Source organism: Equus caballus, chromosome 3 (genome assembly GCF_041296265.1).
Source record: "Equus caballus isolate H_3958 breed thoroughbred chromosome 3, TB-T2T, whole genome shotgun sequence".
In the NCBI taxonomy this organism is placed as follows: domain Eukaryota; kingdom Metazoa; phylum Chordata; class Mammalia; order Perissodactyla; family Equidae; genus Equus; species Equus caballus.
Window position 1 is genome coordinate 120567560 of NC_091686.1, and position 17672 is coordinate 120585231.

The window sequence follows — 17672 nt, forward strand, 5'->3', positions numbered from 1 at the left end:
TCAGATTTAATTCGCTCTTCTTTTTCTAATTTCCCAAGGTAGAAGCTTAGATTATTGATTTTAGATCTTTCTTCTTTTTGAATAAATGCATTCAATGCTATAAATTTCCCTGTAAGAACTGCTTTTGCTGCACCCCACAAATTTTAATAAGTTGTATTTTCAGTTTCATTTAGCTCAAAATATCTTAAAATTTGTTTTGAGATTTCTTCTTTGACTCATGTGTTATTTAGAAGAGTATTGTTTGATCTCCAAGAATTTTGGGATTTTCCAGCTATCTTTCTGTTACCGATTTCTGTTTTAATTCCACTGTGGTCTGAGAGCATACATTGGATGATTTCTATTCTTTTAAGTTTAAGATACATTTTACAGTCTATCTTGAATATGGTCTATCTTGGCAAATGTTCCATGTGAGCTTGAGAAAAATGTATATTCTGCTGTTTTTAGATGAAGTAGTCTTAGTGTTTTCTGGGCTTTTTTTAAACTTTTTATTTTGAAGTAGTTTTATACTTCCATAGAAGTTGCAAAAATAGCTCAGGGAGCTCCCGAGTGCCCTTCACCCAGCACCACGCAATGGCAGCATCTTGCATAACCATCATGCAATGATCAAGAGCAGGGAACTGACATTGGCACGATACTCCTAACTACACTACAGGCCTTATTCGGATTTCTGCTGTTTTTCCATGCACTCACTTGTTCTCTTCGTATATTGTTCTGTGAGTTTTATGGCACGTACAGATTTGTGTAACTACCACCCAGATCAGGATACAGAACTGTTCTGTCATTCAAAGAAACTCCCTTGCACTATCCGCTTGGTGGTCGCCCCTCCCCACTCCAACCCCTGGCAACCGCTGATCTGCTCTCCATGGTCATATATTTTTAATTTCGAGTGTTATATAAACAGAACCACACAGCATGTAGTCTTTCGAGAGTGGCTTTGTTCACTCAGCATAATGCCCTTGAGTTCTGTCCAGGTCGTTGCACGTGTCAGGAGCTCGTTCCTTTGGTTCTCGGTATTGACTATCTTCCCTGCTAGGGAAGAGGCCTGGACCGCCTCCCTCCTTCCTCCTGGGCTCCTGGCTCTGTTCAGGCTGGAAGCTCTGCTCCAGGCAGCGGGGCCCTGGGCTCCGAGGCCCAACTTGCAGGCACCCTGGGCAGTGGTTCCCTTTGGCCTCAGTTTCCACATTCCACAGTCAGCATGAACTCAGCCTTATGCTGAGCCCTCTGCCCACATTCTCCTGCTCTGCCCTGCTAGGTGAGTACTGAGAGGTGATCCTCACTTTTCAGATGGGGAGCAGAAGCACAGAGAAGATGTCATTTGCTTCTAATCTGGCTGTGAGCAGGGGTGCCCTAGATGCTCTGGAAAGCCACTCCAGCACACACACACTGACCACTACATCATCTCACTCCCCATGCCTATGCTACCCGGTCCTGCTTCCAGGATGGTCCAGGATGGAGAAGGCAGGTGGCAGGAGGTGTCATCCATGCTGAGACATGAACCAAGAGAAGGAAGTGGCTGACTGTGATTGAGGGCACAGCAACTAAGGCAGAAGGGGACAGCAAGTGCAAAGGCCCTGTGGTGGCAATAGGTTGGAGTGAAGACAGGGAAGGAAGGCCCTCGTGTCAGGTGTTAAGCATTCTATGTGTGGGGGTTCCACGTCCTGGCCATTCATCCTGACTTTCACTGGATTAATCTGGGGTGGTGAAGCGGAGCTCATACAGGACCCTAACATAAGGAGACAAAAAGCCACACTCTTTCAGGTGGAGGTCTGTGGACACATGTGCGTGTGTGTGCATGTGCGTGCATGCATGCGTGTGCATGTATTGAGACAGTTTACTAAATACTACAGCAGAGAGAAGCATGGGGGCTATGGGAGACCCCAGCCAGGGGTGAGGAGGGGGCGGCTGCATCTCTTGAGAAGGCAGGAGCAACAAATAAGAGGTGGGACGGTGAAGCCATTGAACCAGACCATGTGGGGTCAAAACCCAGCTCAACCACTTTCGGCTGTGTTGTCTTGGAAACATATTTGCTTTATCTGTTCCTCAGTTTCCCCATCTGTAAAATGATGGTGATCCTACTGAAAGGCTCACGTGAGGATTCAATGAGCTATTCTAATGTGCTAACAGCAGTGTCTGGCAGTCCCTATATTTACGGGAAGGGGGCGTTCGGGGTGGGGACTTCACCTGGTGAGGGTGGTGATGCAGCTGGAGCAGACAGAGCGAGCAAGAGGAGGCTGGGAGGCCTCCTTGAGAAGCTGGTGTGGACAGGACCCTGGGGGCCTGAGGCAGGAGGAGAAGAGACTGGGCTAATGCACGGGGCAGGTGACAAACTTTTTTAGTGACGATTCATGACATTTACACTCGATCCCATGGATGGTGGCCTGGTGAGGGGAAGAGCAGGGCCTTGGGCATCGGCAGGCCTGGGTTCAGATCTGTATGTCTCTTCACCACTTCCCTTCGGTTTCCTACCTGGGGAACCGTGGACGCGTCCCCCCGAGCCCAGCCTCAGTTTCCTCATGTGTGAAGTGGGTGCAACCATCCCCCGCCTCCCGGGGTTGCCGTGGGGACTCAGGGAGGTCAGGGGCATTTTGGGTCTGGCACACAGCCGACGCTCAACAAAGACAGGCGGCAGCAGGTGACAGCAGGTGTGAGCTGGGGATGGATCTGTGACTTTAGACAAATCACTCTAGGGTAGGTGGCATGGGGGTGGTTTGCAGGCCTGGAAGCTGGGCGACCAGGCAGGAGGCTCTGGAAACTGACTTTAGGGGAGCCATTTTACGAGTTGCAGCTGCGTCTCCAGAGGAACTGCCCGGCTGTCTGGAACCTTGAGCTGGGCCGAACCTTTGGACTGGGCCAAAAGGGCAATTGTTTACAAGCAATTGTGTGAGAAGTCAGCAGGAGAACGGACACCCTGGTCACAAAGACTGAGGATGGTGGGCTTTCCGAAGATGGAATCAAGAGTCAATCAACGTTCGGCCAAGACTAGCTCTCTGCCTCCACCTCCAATGAGCGTTCTCTGTGATACGACCCCCACTCTTTGCCTTTAAAAGCCCCTGACTTTTACCCCCTAGCGGGACCCTATTTGGGTTTCTACCTGAATCTGTGCTCCCCAAATTGCACCTTTCAAGAGCCCCAAATAAACTTTTTGCTTCTCTTGCAGTTTATGCCTCTTATTTGCCAACAAGGCTGTGCTGCAGTCCAGGCGGGCGGGAGAGGGGGGTGCACCTAGAGACGCAGAGGAGGAAGAAGGGGCAGGACTTGAGGACCGGCCTCGTGGGGCGGGGGAGGGGAGGGGAGTCCAGGCTGAGCCAGGTCTCTAGTCTGGGCACTGGGAGAATGGAGCGCGGTCTTGGATATGGGCCAGCTGGGCCAGAGGGAGGCTGGCTCGGGGAGGCTGAGGGGCATTCAGACCGCAAGGAAGCTTCTGGGCCTTTGGGAACTGGGACTCGACTGACCTCGGTCCTCACCTATCCTCTCTCCCTGAGCCCTTCTGAGCCAGCTGCAGAGCCGGGCCAGCATCCACCCCCCGTCCTCCACGGGCCTCCTCTTTCATAAAATACACCACCAGTGAATTACTGGGAGACTGAGCTGAGAAAGCAGAGGGCTACAACCAAGGCCATATTTTCTGTTGTTAGGTCTAAAAGATGTCGGACAGCTCTGTCAGGCAGTCAATTCTCTGCATATTACTCTCTTCCTCATCTTGCTGTGGGCCCATAGGCCCCTGGGGAAGCAGCCCTGGGTCAGGTCCACATGCGGTCCAGCTCCCCCCTACCACCATGTGACAGACAAAAAAACGGAAACTGAGAGTCAGGACGAGACTCGCTCGCTGCGACGCCCACCGTTACCCAAGGCTCCCACTCCAGCACTCTTTCCCCGTCTCAGAGCATCCACTGAGGTTGATCTTTTCTTCTAGTCTTAGAATCTATTTCCTTCTAGTCTTAGAATTAGCTGAGACTTTAAAAAAACAACAAGCTCACTGCTTGGTGAAATTCATGGATAGGAGCTGGCAGACCCACATAGCTTTCCGACTGTCCTAGCCTTTGAGATGACTGAGGCCCAGAGAAGCCAAGAAAACTATCTAAGGTCACACAGCCTGTCAATGGTGGAAATGGAAGTAGGACCCAGGCAGGCTGGCTCCAGGTCTGCACTCTTAACCACGCCCCTGGATGGCCTAATCTATACACGCATTCTTTACTTCTTCATTCAACAAACATTGTTTGCAGTATGTAACATATGCCGGACACTGACCTGGGCATGGAGGACATAGACGTGAATAAGACCCAGTCCCGTCTTCAAGGGACAGCAGGAGTGAGAGACAGCTCAAGAGTCATCTAGGTGGTCACAAGAAGAAACATTGGCTTTCTATGTGAGATCCAGGGTTGGGGTGGGCAGTCAGGAATGGCTTCCTGGAGGAGGCGATGACTGGGCTGAACATTGCAGGATGAGTAGAAGTTTGCCAGAGAGAGATGGGTGGGGGAAGGGCACTCCAGACAGAGAACAGCATGTGCAAACACCCAGGGACAGAGAGAGCACGAATAATACAGCAGAGTCATCACTGTGCAATCAACTTATAAAAATACAGTTTTACGTTTTTGAAAAGAAAAAAGCAGGCTAGCACAAGGTGGGCGTGAGGCACCTGCAGCTGGGTGTTGCTCTGACTCCCACAGGCTTGCAGAGGGTGGGCGTCTTGTCCAGCTGATGGTCGCCTTCAGGTAGCAGAAACCGGTGGGGCCTTGACAATTTGAGGCCGGTGGGTGGGGGGCACAGGGAGCAGGTGGGGCCCCAAGCCACTTCAATGACTGTGGCCCTCACCCTGGGGACCATGGGTGTCATTGGATGGCTTCCCTGAATAACTCAGAGAGGAGTTACAGCCGGTGGTCATCCGATAGCCCCAGGGCCCCTCCGCAGGCAGCAGGTCCCGTCTGTCCACACAGCCCCCTAGTGACCACAGAGATACCTAAGGGCATCCTTGATGGGGGCTCACCAGAACGACAGAGAGAGACAACACAAATGTGCGTTGATCCCACTCTGTGATCCCACCAGAATTTGCCAGTGTCCAAGAGTTTGCCCACGTGTCCCAGGAGGGGCAGGGCCAGCTGTCCCCTCCCCCCAGCCCCCCACTGCCAATGCAGGTTCACAGGCCTTGCCTTCCTGGACATCCCACCTCTGGTCACTAGTGGGAAGTGTGGTGCAGCTGGACTGGTGTCCCCGGAGCTGAGGGCCTTGAGTAAGTTGCTGCAACTCTCTGGGTCTCAGTTTCCTCATCTGGAGACTGTGATGGGGCTATGTGAGCTCAGCCAAGTGACAGAAATCTCCTGACTGCCTGCTGGGGGCCGGCCCTGCGCTGGGCTCAGGGGGTGCTGAGTGCAGCAAACGATCCCACTTGCCCTCCTTACACCATGACTTGGACATTTCTCCCACCAAGCAGTGGCAGGTGTGTTGCTCCCCTTGGAGCCCAGCTCCACCCGCCTCCATCTTTGGGGATGCTCACCCTGGGGGACGCTGGCCACTGTGCTGTGAGGAAGCCCCAACCAGCCCACACGGCGATGAGGTCTCGGGGAGAGGAACTGAGGCCCCGGGTGGACAGCCGGCATCAACTGCCTGGCATGAACGAAGCTCCAGATGATTCCAGCTGAGGCCCCAGGGGCCGTGGGGCAGAGATGAGCCTGAATTCCTGACCCATGGAATCTGAGAGCTTAAATGGTTGTGGGGGGGCGTGATTTGCTCCCTAAGCCAGAGTAACAAGACCACACACCCTTCCCTTGAGAGGAGAGCAGCTCTGGAGTGGGCCAGACAGTCGTCCGTCTCCACTATGACCAGCGCTGGGCAGGGGACGCTCAGGGGCTGGGGGCCCAGAGAGGCGCCTTCACCAGCTTGGGTGTCAGGGCGGAGGCCTGCCCGAGTCCTGGAGCCTTGGGGTGAGCGGGGACCCTGCGGTGGAACAGTCAGGGGAAGGCTTCTTGCAGACAAACCGCAGGCGCAGGGGCAGGAGGCGTGCCCAGGACCTGTGTACTCAGAGAGCTTCCTCAGAGGGCCAAGTCCAAAGTCGGAGAGGCAGGAGGTGAGGGCCCGGAAGGAGCCGGTCCTGGGGCCTTGAAATCTGTCCCCAGGAAGGCCCAAACAAGGCAAAAGGCGGTTTGATTGAGAGACCCTTTGGGGCTCCCCTGGAGGACAGTGGGAGGGAGGGTCCAGTCAGAGGCAGGTGGACAGTGAAGAGGTCACAGCGTCATGAACAGTAGTCTCCTTTCCCAGGCAGGTGGCCAGGAGGGCCAGCATACCCCCGAGCCTCTCTCCTGAACGCCCCCTCCCCCCGTACCCTCCCCCTGGGACTCTGCTCCTTGTCCTGCCCTCCAGCCTTCCAGGGCCTGACCCAGCTCCCCAAGGCCCTGAGCCCATGAAGGACTTGCCCTAGCCTGCAGGGCACCCTGAACTGCCAGGGGGTTACTTTGGGGCCCGTTTTCCCAAAAGTAGCTGCCAGTAAGCTTGGCCAGTCCGCACAGCCAGCCCACCCTGTGTGTCCTGACCAGGTCAAGTTTCTGGATGTGTCCTGGAACAACCAGACCACACACACACACATCCCGTGGGGTGACATGCACAGGCACGGGGCTCAGGCACATCTGGACTCCATCCCTGTTCCATTATTTACCGGCTGTGAACACGGCCAAGTTGCTGATGCTCTCTGACCCTCAGTTTCCACATCTGTAGAACGGGATTACTAGGGGCACCTACTTCGCAGGATTGTTGGGGAGCCATTCAACTCAGCTGAGGAGAGAGGCGCCTCACAGGCCACAGGCATTATTCACTGGCCATCACCTTGCATTTACAATTTTTTTCTGTCCTGGGGGAGGGAGGAGGAGAGAAGGGGGATGAGGGGGCGTGCGCGCGTGTGTGTGTGTGTGTGTGTGTGTGAATTCCCCCGTGTAAGACATACTGTGGACTATAAGGGTAGACTTGCTGTGTCTGTACACACTGTGGCCCTGCTTCCAGCCCGCCACCTCTCACGAAGCCTCGAGAAGGCCACAGATGGATGGCCTGGCCCGTCCTCCGTTTCAGGCCGTGCCGGGCCTCCCTTAATAAAGACCTGTTTCTTCCTGGCTGCACTCTTGGCCTGGTGACCAGGGCTCAGTGAGCTCCTCTGAGCTCCCGCCTGTCCGCCTGGACACACTCAGGCCTTCTGCTGGCCCGCGCATCCTGGGGGCGCTCACAATGCAGCCCTGTTCTCGCCCTGCCATCGCCCGCCGCTCAGGCCTGGAGGCGGAGGCTGTGCCAGCCGCGGGGCCGCACGCTCTGCTGGTTTCCAGGAAGACGCAGGCACTGTGTGTGGCCAGAGACGGGGGCACCTCTTCATTGGCAGCCCCTTTGAATTAGGGGGGTGATTTGTTAAGAGCAAAACACGTGTTCAACAGGCAGAGCCGCTGCTCAGCTCCCTTGAGAGCAGGCTTCCCTCTGAGCCATGGACAGGCCGAGCCCACTCTGGCACTGGGCCTTTGCACGGACTGCTCCTCTGATCTTTGTGGGGAGGTCTCCTCCTCCTTCAAGCCTGAGCTTCAGTGGTTCCTCCTTGGACCGGGATCTGCCGCCACTGGCCGCTCTCCGTCTCACGGACCTGTTGATTTTCCCCATATGCAGCATTTATCTCGGAGATCCCAGAGCTGTCTGTCTCGTTCATGCCCGTTCCCCAGAGCCCAGCACAGCGCCTGCTCACAGAAGGCCCCAGTCAAGATTTGTCAGGTGAATGAATGAACGAACCAACACTTTATTAAGAAGTCAACCTATGAACCCATGAAGCCACAGTTCAATGGGCCAACTACCAAATTAATGAGATCAGGGCACACAGGCAGGAATCATGCTACATTTTTTGAATCATCTGCTCTTCCCCACCGACCTCTAAGCTCTTTCAGGGCAGTGGAGGGGCCAGATTCCTCGCCAGGGTACCCGGAACCCACAAGCAGCCCGAGCCTGGCACACCCTGTTGCTCTGTGAATGTTGACTGAATGAACAAGCCAAGGCCCTTTGCATGACCTCTGGCCAATATTTGGGTGGCCCTGGCTTTGACCTATCTCAAGACCTTTGCCCCCTCTGTCCCCTGGGCTTGGAATTCTGCTGCACTCCGCCCCCTTCAAGTGAGGGTCCTCCTCCTTCGGGTCTCAGCTGGAACAGCCCCGTGTCAGGGTGGGCTGCCCTGGCCACATGCTCCTAGTGCTCCCCGGTCTTTCTGCCCAGCACCCGTGTAACTCCTTCCTAGACTCATGGAGGTCATGTTCGTACTTCTGCTACAGTGGAAGCGCCGTGGAGGCCAGGACCCGGCCTGTCTTGTTCACCCCTGCGTTCCCGGTTCTCAGCACAGGGCAAGGGTCATGGTATGTGCCCAGCGAACACTTCTCGCACACCAACAACCCAGGACACGGACTTTGTGCCCACTTTACAGCACAGGGCAAGGAGCCAAGGTCCAACCCGTGCTGTGCTGAGGTCACAGAGTTTGTCCAAGATACAGGCACTGGAATCTCACCCTCCATTTATTTGTTCAACAGGTTTTTATCCGGCGCCCACTGGATGCAGAGATGGAGCTGAAGCCGCCCTGCGAAGGAGAGAGGCAGTAAAAGCGACAGGTGCTTCCATGGAGGGGGCGCAGGGGCTCCTGGGGGAGGGCTGGTCAGGGAAGGCACCCCGGGGGAGGTGAAGTAATCCCTGGGTGGTGTCCCAAGAAAGGAACTGCCATCAGCAGGGAGCGGGAGCCATGGGAGCTGTGCACGTGCAGGACGGACCTCTGAGGGGACGTGGAGCTGGCCGCAAGCTCAGCAGGGTCTTTGCAAAGATGAGGTGGGGCCTGGATTTGCTCTGCATGGTCTCAAGAACCAGGGTGAGTGGTGGAAGCCCAGGAGGACCAATTTCTTTTCAGTATAGGGGAACGTTTCCCAGGGCAGAGGCATGCAGGGGTGGAATGAACCCCCTGAGGGAGAAATGAGCTCTCTGTCCCTGGGGGCATGTAAGCTGGATACTGGAGCGGGATGAGGGGTTAGCCTAGACAGGAAGGCTGCAGAATCCTTTCTGTTGCAGAGAATCTCTGGGCCTGTAATTGAGAATTGTCTAATGCAGGCAGAGAAAGTATTTATCAGATAATATCAACACAATATTAACACAAGTATGCATAAAGATGACCATCGCAGTTTTTTTAATAACACGAAAATCCCTGTCTCATAAATTCCAATGATAGAAAGTTATCCTGATGCAATCAATATGTGTGTTTTCAGACACTTGGCTCTCACAATGCCCACTGCACTCTTGTTTGTAACAGGAAAACTGGAAACAACCCGAAAGCTCATTTATATTTGATTTTCTGTCTCCCATGTAGACAGTGAGCTCCAAGAGGGTGGGCCTTGTCTGTCTCGTGTACAGCTCCATCAGTCAGATCTCGTGGGTGTGAGACATACCAGGCAACCTTTTTTTTTTTAAGGTATAGCCCCATTGAGAGAGAGAAATGCAAGAAATGCATCAAAGTGTTAACAGAGACTGTTTCTGGTGACAGAAGTAAAGATCATTGTTTTCTTCTTTATGTCGTACCATATTTTCCATACTGTCTACAAGAAACACGTATTATGTTTGTAATGTGAAAAAAATATTAAGGAAAAATAGAATGATGTCAGGGTAAAAAAAAAAAAAAGGCTTCATTTGCTGAGCTCTGAGAATGGATTTTAAAGCCAAACTGAATCGTGTAAGACTTTATCTGCATGTCCCTAGTGACACCCTCTCGCCGTCTGGCTGGGGTCACACAAGAACAATCCAACTCTTTTGGGTGGGGAAGAAAATAATTTCCAGTTTCAAAGTGGCCACCCCTAAAACCATCCCCTCCTCCCAAAGTGGCTTTTTTATAGGCTCCTTTGGGAGCAGACGTGACATTTATCTGGGCAAACAAGGCGTCGACGTTGCTGGGGTGGTCCGAAGCCACCGCTGCTCGAGGCCGATAACAACATACAGACGACTCCACCAGCGGAGTCTGCCTTTGAATTTGTCTCCCAGGACAAGCAAGCTCTCTTGCCGTTTAGGAAGAAACCAACCTGTTTTGAAAAGTTCAAGACTGTGAAATGGCCTTCTCCATTTCTTGGGGGCCAAAAGGATCCAGCCTCCACGTGGGACACTAGCCACCCACTAGAAGTCACTTTTATCATCTTGGGAGGTACAGAGCTCTCTGCCACCGGAGGTGTGCAAGCCGAGGCTGGGCGGCCCTTGCCAGAGGCATCGTAGTGGGATTCAAGTGTCAGATTAGGGGCAGTGCTATGGGCTGAAGTGTGTCTCCTCAAATCCATATGTTGAAGCCCGAACCCCCGTAACCTCAGGACGTGACTGTATTCAAAGATGGGGTCTTTAAAGAAGTGACTAAGTTAAGATGAGGTCGTATGGGTGGGCCCTAGTCCAATATGTCTGGTGACTTCCCAGGGAGTCGGTGCACCAAGCTGGGGACAGCAGAGGCCTGCTCAGATTCCAGGGCTGGCAGCCCGGGCCTGGGTGACTCAGCCATTCCTGCAGCTGGGGGTGGGAGACACGGGAGCCCCGAGGGGAGCCTGAAGCTGAAGCTGGGCCCGGCCGGCCGTGGGAAGGCGGATGGGAGGAGCCCACCCAGCCGTCTCTGGGTTCTCACGTTTCTTTCAAAGCCTCCAGCCCACCGCCAGGAAGCAAGGTACACTCAGCCTGTTGGGAAAGTCGGGCATCCTTTCCTGCCAGCCACCTCCGCCTCAGAGAAGCATCAGTCACGGGGAAAAGCCAGAATGCTCAGAGCCAAAGATCAGCCCAACCAATGCCGATTCAAGTCCTTTGCCCATTTTTTAATCAGGTTGTTTGTTTTTTGTTGCTGTTGCGTTGGAGGGGTTCTTTAAATATTCTGGGTATTAATCTCTTATTAGATGTACAATTTGCTAATATTTTCTCCCATTCCATGAGTTGCCTTTTCACTCCATTGATAGTATTCTTTGATGCACGAAAGTTTTTAATTTTGACGAAGTCCAATTTATTTTTTTCTTTTGTTGCCAGTGCTTTTGGCATCATATGCAAGAAATGATTGCCAAATTCAATATAATGAAGTTTTCCCCCCAATGTTTTCTTCTAATCGTTTCATAATTTTAACTCTTACGTTTAGGTCCATTTTGAGGTGATTTTTATATATTGTGTTAGATAAGGGTCCAATTTCATTCTTTTGCATGTGGATATCCAGTTTTCCCAGCACCATTTGTTAAAAAGACTGTCCTTTCCCCACTGAATGCTCTTGGCGCTCTTGTTGAAAATCATTTGCCCATATATGCAAGGTTTTATTCCTGGGCTCTCTATTCTGCTCCATTGGTCCATATGTCCGCCTTGGAGATGGCTGTGGCTTTGCAGTAAGTTTTGAAATCAGGAACCGTGAGAGCAACTTTGCTCTATTCAGGGTCCCTTGAAATTCTATATGAATCTTAGGATGGATTTTTCTATTTCTACAAAAAAAGTTATTGGGATTCTTACAGGGATTGCACTGAATCTGTAGACCACTTTGAATAGTATTGACAGCTTAACGATATGAAGATGAATGTTTTCTTTTCTAAATGACATTTAGTCATGCAGTTGCTGTGAAAAACAGTTTGGCCGTTCCTCAAAAAGTTAAACATGAAATTACCAGATGATCCAGCAATTCCACCCCTAGGCATATACCCCAAAGAACTGAAAGCAGGACTCAGCAGATACTACACACCAAGGTTCAGCGTTACACAATAACCGAATGACGGAAGCAACCCAAGCCCGCATGGACAGAGGGAGGGATAAACAAAATATGGTATATCCATACAGTGGAATATTATTCAACCATAATAATGAACTTCTGACACACACCACAACGTGGATGCACTTTGCAAACATGATGCTAAGTGAAATAAGCCAGACACAAAAGGACAAACGTCGTATGATTCCACTTGTGTGAGGTCCCTAGAATGGGCCAATTCATAGAGACAGAAAGTAGAATAAAGGTCACAAGTGGGGAGGGAGGAATGGGGAGTTCTTGTTCAATGGACACGGAGTCTCTGTTTGGGAAGATGAAAAACAAGTTCTGGAAATAGACAATGATAACGGTTACACAACATCGTGAATATTCTTAATGCCACTGAATCATACACTTAAAAATCAAGTGGTAACTTTTATGTCACACAACATAAACATATATTTTACCACCATAAAAAATATTTTAAAAACGACATTTAGTCTCTAATTACGAAAGTAGCACATTTTCGTAACAGACAACTTGGAAATACAGAAAAAAATGTTTTAAAACTACTGTGTGAGGAAGATTATTGAAATGCAGGGGAGGGATGCCAAAGGAAGAGAGATATCAGATTTATAGGCAGCGGTCCAAATTGGCTGTGGTTTCCCCTGGGACATCGGTGAACCGGCTTCCCTGAGGATTTCCCAGCGTGCATGCTGAGTCTCTGCCATCTGGGGGTTGTGCATCCACCTACCTGCAGGCGTGTAAGTGCCTGGGAGGAGCGTCCTCAGCTTCCGATCCACTCGGGTGCGCATTTCCTTCTGCCACCCCTGCATGAGCTTTTCTCTTTCCCCAGAAGGTTTGGTGGAGACGCCTGCGATCCTAAGACTGCATCTTGCAGACAGGTGGCCCTAGGGCTTGTCTGCTGCTTTGTTCTACTTATTTATTTACATATATCTGTTGAATAAAGTTGTACTTGACTTTCCAGTTATATGTCAGAAGAATGTTGATTTCTGGTCCTTTGCACACCTACAATATTATGAAGGCAAATTCTGCAAAATTACATTTATATACAAGCTTAATACTATTCTCACTCTTTTACCCAGTAAATCCATTTGTTGGAACCTATCCAGAGGAAACTTTTGACTTACAAAAAGATGTTTCTAAGCATCATTAGAAATCCTGACCTGTCCTCAGGAGGGTACCAGCTGAGTGAATTATGATTCTCCACTTGACAGATGTATTTGCATATGACAGTCAGCAATGAGAGCTGTGTCAAAGCTGCATGATGACCCAAAGGATGGGAAAGATATGACAAGTGAAGAAGTCAATATACAAAATTATTCACACAACGTGTTTAAACTCTATTTGGATGTACCGCATTAAAATGTTTTCAAATATTTTTCACAGCTTGAAGAAATTCAGTCTATGATTTTAGGTGAAAAAGACTACGAAACTATGAAAATTGCTACACTATTGTGTATGATCCAATTATGAAACATATAATAGCTTAAAAAAAGAAAGACAGGAAGGAAAAACACCAACATCGTAATAGTGATTGTCTGTAAGTTGTGATATAATAACTCACTTTTCTTTTCTCCCCCTTTTTCTTTATATTTTTACTACAGTGAAACTGTACAACTGTTATAATCAGAAAATAGTGTTTTTTAATCTTTTTTATGTTTGGGCAAATTGAAAGTTCATCAAAATGTGAATAAGTGCTTGTGTAGGGATGAGATGAGAGGTGATTCTTTCTTTCTTTTCCTGTTTTTAGAATTTTGATTTGCTTTATTATTTTACTCTTGTAACACAGTCTATGTGCACGTAATTTTTAACACGTCGAATGGAGCCACTTTCCTTATCACCTTTCCGCCACCCCACCCCAAGCCCATTTCCAGATGACGGGGTCCTAAGCTTATCTGGGAACAACAGTGTGCAGTCAACTGTCCTTTCTTGTTCTTCTGAGTCGACACCGGGGAGCAAGGCACACAGGGGAAATGGGCAGGTCTGACCCCCCCCACAGGGTGGTGACTCAGTGGATGGAATCTCGGACCCTCCTCCGCCCCCTCCCCCGCACAGGGCCGCCCGGGCAGGGAGGATGGCACAAAGACCTATTTCCCCACAGGCTGGAACCGCCTTCTCCACCTAGACTCCGATTCCTGCAAACACAGCGGTGATGGAACCCTAAGGAAACGTGAAAGCGCCTGCCTTCTGCTCTCAATAACATCGCAGCTGATCAAGCTCTGCCAGCTCGCGGCCCCGTGGCTCCCGGACCGAGAGAGTAGGAAATTCAGAATTGCCAACTCAGTTTTCCCCACCAAGCACATTTTGTTTAAAATTTTCATCTAGAGTCACCATAATTTCTTAAAAGAAAAAACTTTTTTTTTTTTTTGAAGATTAGCCCTGAGCTAACATCTGCCACCAATCCTCCTCTTTTTGCTGAGGAAGATTGGCCCTGAGCTAACATCTGTGCCTGTCTTCCTCCACTTTATATGTGGGACGCCTACGACAGCATGGCGTGCCAAGCGGTGCCATGTCCACACCCGGGATCCAAACCGGTCAACCCTGGGCTGTCAAAGCAGAATGTGCGCACTTAACCACTGCGCCACCGGGCTGGCCCCAGAAAAAACTTTTAAACACAGAAAGGAGTTAGTCTCAGAATAGGGAAAATAACCAGAGAGTTGTCAATTCACGCTGATGCTACCAAATTTATTTTGTAAATAGCATATTTGAAAAGTTTGTTTGAAACAACCCAAATTATCTTCGGTGATGAATGGGTAAACCAAATGTGGTCCATCCATACGATGGAATATTATTCAGCCATAAAAAGGAATGAGGGATCGATACATACCACAATGTGGGGGAAGCTCAGAAACGTGATGCTAAGTGAAGGAGGCCAGACTCAAAAGGCCGCCTATTGTACCGTTCTGTTTATGTAAAATGTCCCAAATAGGCAAATCCATAGGAACAGAACGTAGACTGGTGGTTGTCAGGGGCTGGAAGGAGGGAGGAAATGGAGAGAGACTGCTAGCGGGTACAGGCTTCTTTTGAGGGTGATAAAAATGTTCTGAAATTAGAGAGTGGGGATGGTTGCACGACATTGTGAATATACTAAAAACCACTAAATTGTATACTTTAAAATGACAACTTTTATGTTTTATGGATTATAGCTAATTAAAAAATACAGTTAAAAAACATGAATGTAGGAAAAAAGTTTGTGGAAGTATGAAAATGACGACCTTAAGTCGTCTTGACATCCCCTTGGCGAGGGGCTGTTTGCATCGGGAACCCTCCGTTGACTGTGTGTCACGAACTTTTCTGCTCCCGTGGATTTTGCAACTGTTACAAATCCGTTTTCACAGAGCCGGGTTGACCGAAACGGAAGCAAAGAGAGCTCACTTGTCCGCTCAAGGCAGAATATTCTGAGCCGTCACTGGCCAAGGGATGCTGGGGTGGGGTCAACCCTGGCCCTTCACATCTGCCCTGGACCTGGACGGAGGGCAGAGTGAGGTGGGCCAGGCTGCCTGCTATGATGGTCGTCCATGTCTGGACATCTTCAGCATGGGGGGTGGGGACCGCTCCCTTGGAGATGCCTGGGCTGCTGTCCTGTGAAGCCCCCTCCTGTCTCCCCCTCCCTCCGTTCCCTAACCCCTGCTCTGTTCACGATGCTGGTGGAGAGTGGATTTTTGGTGTTCAACATGAACTGGAAGCTCAGTGTCACACGAGGACCAATGGGGAGCAGCAGGATAGCACCGAGGCAGTGGGGCCCATGGCTTGGAAACCCCTGTGGGGATCTCCAAGGGCGGGGCCCCAGCCGCTGTCTGGGTTGGGGAATGAATGCAGGGTGGGCAGGATCAGCTCTGAAGTGGGGACTGTGGGGTCCCTGCAGGTAGAAGTCCACCTCTACCAAAGCTCCAGGAGGTTCCAGGACAGTGCCAGGTGCTTCAGGGGAGTCTGCGGGCCCAGGGGACACACATCCGAAGGGAGCAAGGGGTACACCTGCATGCCAGGGTCTGTTCTTGCCTCCCCAGCGACGGGGAACCCCTGGGTCATGCTGACCATGTATGCACGCAGCTGAGCATGAATGAGGACACACGTGAAGTTGTGAGCACTGGTCAGTGATGGTGAGCGTGTGTGTGTGCAAGTGTGTTTGTGTGTGTGTGAAGGTGTGTTGGTGGGCACATATGTGTTTGCCTGGGAGTGAGAGAGCATGTGTGGGTTGGCCACTGCTGCGAGAGGGGAGGAGGGAACTGTTGGTGGGCTGTGGGCGGCCTTCCCAAGCTGGCCGCATCCCCCTCTCCAGACTGGGCCCGCCCAGGCCTCTGCATGCTTTGTCAGGGTGGCCAGGCCCAGGGGCCCTCCGTGTCCAGGCCACGGCTGCTCTGTCCAGGCTGCCTCCCACGAGACTTCCCCTCCCTGTCCTCCTGCCCTCACTGCCTCCCTCCTTCCCACCCTCCTGGACTCCACGTCTCTCTCATTCACCTCCCCTCTAGAAAGGGGCTGGCCCAGGCCCTGCCTGGCGCACAGGAGCACCGGCCTGCCCTCCCGGGTGCCTGTTTGAGCCAGGAGGCCTCTGGGAGGCCTTCTCTCCTCGTCTCTGACATGGCTTATTGTCACCCTGCTTTATGGGGCCTAAATGAGTGCATTCAGGCAGACAGAGCTGAACCAGGGTGTGGGGACAGACGTGATAATTAAAGAGGGTGCCAGTAGCCAGCATGGCTGGCACCAGGGGGCCTGGAGCACGAATGGAAAGGGAGCTGCCCACTCCGGATCTCCACAGGCCTCCCCACAGAGCCTGGGGGGCTCCAGAGAGCAGGGAGCCCCGACTGACAGCCCTGCAGGTGCACAGCCTCGCTGTCTGCTAAGCCTTGCCAGCCCCACACAGCCCTGGGCACACCGCCGTCACGATCTCATTTCACAGATGGGAAGAGTGAGGTCAAGGGGAGTCAGTGGATGACCTGGAGTCACACAGCACAGAATGGGCTCCAACTGTCAGGACTTCTCCGTCCTTGGGCCATCAAGGTGGGGAAGAGCCCTACTCACCTCCTGAGTGAGGAGAAGGCCTGGGAGGGGGGCCTGGCCCACCATGCCTGGGAGCCACTGGGGTCTGTCCACCATTCAGCCACCAAATGTCCCCTGACACTCCCATTGCCACATGAAGAGGCTCTGTCAGTAACTTCCCAGAGCCGAGCCCTCTCCCTGAGAAGAATCCTGGGTCTGACATAAAGACAATAAAATCTCCACCTCGTCTTGTCCCCTCATTCATTCACTCCTGTCCACGCACTGGGACCCCACCAAGCCCCGGGCGTGCGTTAGGCACTGGGAGCCAACGACAAACCTGGACTTAAGGAGCGGTGTGGGGGCCGACGGCGAGGCCGCAGGGCCCTCCAAGGCCCAGCCAAAGGCCACCTCCTCAGGAAAGCCTTGCCCGACCCGTCCCCAGCCCCCAACCCTCAGCCTGTGTTTCGGCCCCATTGCAGAGGACGGTGGCTGTGGTTGTCTGTCTGTCTCTCTCTGCTGGCCCTCGGCTCACGCGGGCCAAGCATGGGGCCTGCCCACAGCAGCGCTGGACAGTGTGTCTGCGTAAGGGGACACAGCCCCGTTTAAGTGAAATGCCCCAGAAACAGCGAGGGGTCACGCATGGGTGGGGGCTTATGACAGGTAGCCCTTCGGGCAGGCCAGGGGCAGAGATGGGTGGGAGGGAGGGTCAGCCTGGGGCAGGGCCGGCCTCAGCAGGCCAGGGCAGCAGCCTGACCTTGGTCCAGCTTTGGAACTGCCCGAGCTGGGCCCTGCCCTCCTGGGCTGACCTTGGCCTTTCCCGGAGGCCGGCCATGCCCCCTGCAGAACCCAGGGACACACCTCCCTAGATGTTTATGCCCAGGACACTGAGGTTCTAGGAAGCGATCTGCCCAGATCCACGGCTTCCTAGAAGCAGAACTGGAATTCACTTCCGGGT

The 17672-nt window shown here is 52.1% G+C and overlaps 1 long non-coding RNA gene across 2 annotated transcripts; it reads left to right on the forward strand.

Moving 5' to 3' along the window:
• The first annotated feature begins 8435 nt into the window (after positions 1-8435).
• On the forward strand, positions 8436-16959 carry LOC138923529 (uncharacterized). Of its 2 annotated transcripts, none has more exons than XR_011437247.1 (3): positions 8436-8606; positions 8723-8857; positions 13842-16959. It is a non-coding gene; the product is annotated as an uncharacterized lncRNA (long non-coding RNA). The 2 variants fall into 2 exon arrangements; XR_011437246.1 differs by having other exon boundaries at positions 8454-8606; positions 8720-8857.
• The last annotated feature ends 713 nt before the right edge of the window (positions 16960-17672 follow it).